We start from the raw sequence: 2,728 nt of genomic DNA on the forward strand, positions 1-2,728 counted from the left end.
ACAACCTAGACTGACCAGAGAAGAAATAGAAGACCTCAACCAACCCATCACAAGCAAAGAGATCCAATCAGTCATCAAAAATCTTCCCACAAATAAATGCCCAGGGCCAGATGGCTTCACAGGGGAATTCTACCAAACTTTCCAGAAAGAACTGACACCAATCTTACTCAAACTCTTTCAAAACATTGAAGAAAATGGAATACTACCTAACTCATTTTATGAAGCTAACATCAATCTAATACCAAAACCAGGAAAGATGTTACAAAAAAGGAAAACTACCGGCCAATCTCCCTAATGAATATAGATGCAAAAATCCTCAACAAAATACTTGCAAATCAAATCCAAAGACACATTAAAAAAATCATACACCATGACCAAGTGGGGTTTATTCCAGGCATGCAAGGATGGTTCAACATAAGAAAATCAATCAATGTATTACAACACATTAACAAGTCAAAAGGGAAAAATCAATTGATCATCTCAATAGATGCTGAAAAAGCATTTGACAAAATCCAACATCCCTTTTTGATAAAAACACTTCAAAAGGTAGGAATTGAAGGAAACTTCCTCAACATGATAAAGAGCATATATGAAAAACCCACAGCCAGCATAGTACTCAATGGAGAGAGACTGAAAGCCTTCCCTCTAAAATCAGGAACAAGACAAGGATGCCCGCTATCACCACTGTTATTCAACATTGTGCTGGAAGTGCTAGCCAGGGCAGTCCGGCAAGACAAAGAAATAAAAGGCATCCAAATTGGAAAAGAAGAAGTAAAACTGTCATTGTTTGCAGATGATATGATCTTATATCTAGAAAACCCTGAGAAATCGACGATACAGCTACTAGAGCTAATAAACAAATTTAGCAAAGTAGCGGGATACAAGGTTAATGCACATAAGTCAGCAATGTTTCTATATGCTAGAAATGAACAAACTGAAGAGACACTCAAGAAAAAGATACCATTCTCAATAGCAACTAAAAAAATCAAGTACCTAGGAATAAACTTAACCAAAGATGTAAAAGACCTATACAAAGAAAACTACATAACTCTACTAAAAGAAATAGAAGGGGACCTTAAAAGATGGAAAAATATTCCATGTTCATGGATAGGAAGACTAAATGTCATTAAGATGTCAATTCTACCCAAACTCATCTACAGATTCAATGCAATCCCAATCAAAATTCCAACAACCTACTTTGCAGACTTGGAAAAGCTAGTTATCAAATTTATTTGGAAAGGGAAGATGCCTCGAATTGCTAAAGACACTCTAAAAAAGAAAAACGAAGTGGGAGGACTTACACTCCCTGACTTTGAAGCTTATTATAAAGCCACAGTTGCCAAAACAGCATGGTACTGGCACAAAGATAGACATATAGATCAATGGAATCGAATTGAGAATTCGGAGATAGACCCTCAGATCTATGGCCGACTGATCTTTGATAAGGCCCCCAAAGTCACTGAACTGAGTCATAATGGTCTTTTCAACAAATGGGGCTGGGAGAGTTGGATATCCATATCCAAAAGAATGAAAGAGGACCCCTACCTCACCCCCTACACAAAAATTAACTCAAAATGGACCAAAGATCTCAATATAAAAGAAAGTACCATAAAACTCCTAGAAGATAATGTAGGAAAACATCTTCAAGACCTTGTATTAGGCGGCCACTTCCTAGACTTTACACCCAAAGCACAAGCAACAAAAGAGAAAATAGATAAATGGGAACTCCTCAAGCTTAGAAGTTTCTGCACCGCAAAGGAATTTCTCAAAAAGGTAAAGAGGCAGCCAACTCAATGGGAAAAAATTTTTGGAAACCATGTATCTGACAAAAGACTGATATCTTGCATATATAAAGAAATCCTACAACTCAATGACAATAGTACAGTCGGCCCAATTATAAAATGGGCAAAAGATATGAAAAGACAGTTCTCTGAAGAGGAAATACAAATGGCCAAGAAACACATGAAAAAATGTTCAGCTTCACTAGCTATTAGAGAGATGCAAATTAAGACCACAATGAGATACCATCTAACACCGATTAGAATGGCTGTCATTAAACAAACAGGAAACTACAAATGCTGGAGGGGATGTGGAGAAATTGGAACTCTTATTCACTGTTGGTGGGACTGTATAATGGTTCAGCCACTCTGGAAGTCAGTCTGGCAGTTCCTTAGAAAACTAGACATAGAGTTACCATTCGATCCAGCGATTGCACTTCTTGGTATATACCCGGAAGATCGGAAAGCAGTGACACGAACAGATATCTGCACGCCAATGTTCATAGCAGCATTATTCACAATTGCCAAGAGATGGAAACAACCCAAATGTCCTTCAACAGATGAGTGGATAAATAAAATGTGGTATATACACACGATGGAATACTACGCGGCAGTAAGAAGGAACGATCTCGTGAAACATATGACAACATGGATGAACCTTGAAGACATAATGCTGAGTGAAATAAGCCAGGCACAAAAAGAGAAATATTATATGCTACCACTAATGTGAACTTTCAAAAATGTAAAACAAATGGCTTATAATGTAGAATGTAGGGGAACTAGCAATAGAGAGCAATTAAGGAAGGGGGAACAATAATCCAAGAAGAACAGATAAGCTATTTAACGTTCTGGGGATGCCCAGGAATGACTATGGTCTGTGAATTTCTGATGGATATAGTAAGAGCAAGTTCACAGAAATGTTGCTATATTAGGTAACTTTCTTGGGGTAA

This window comes from Choloepus didactylus, chromosome 2 (genome assembly GCF_015220235.1).
Source record: "Choloepus didactylus isolate mChoDid1 chromosome 2, mChoDid1.pri, whole genome shotgun sequence".
NCBI classification, from domain to species: domain Eukaryota; kingdom Metazoa; phylum Chordata; class Mammalia; order Pilosa; family Megalonychidae; genus Choloepus; species Choloepus didactylus.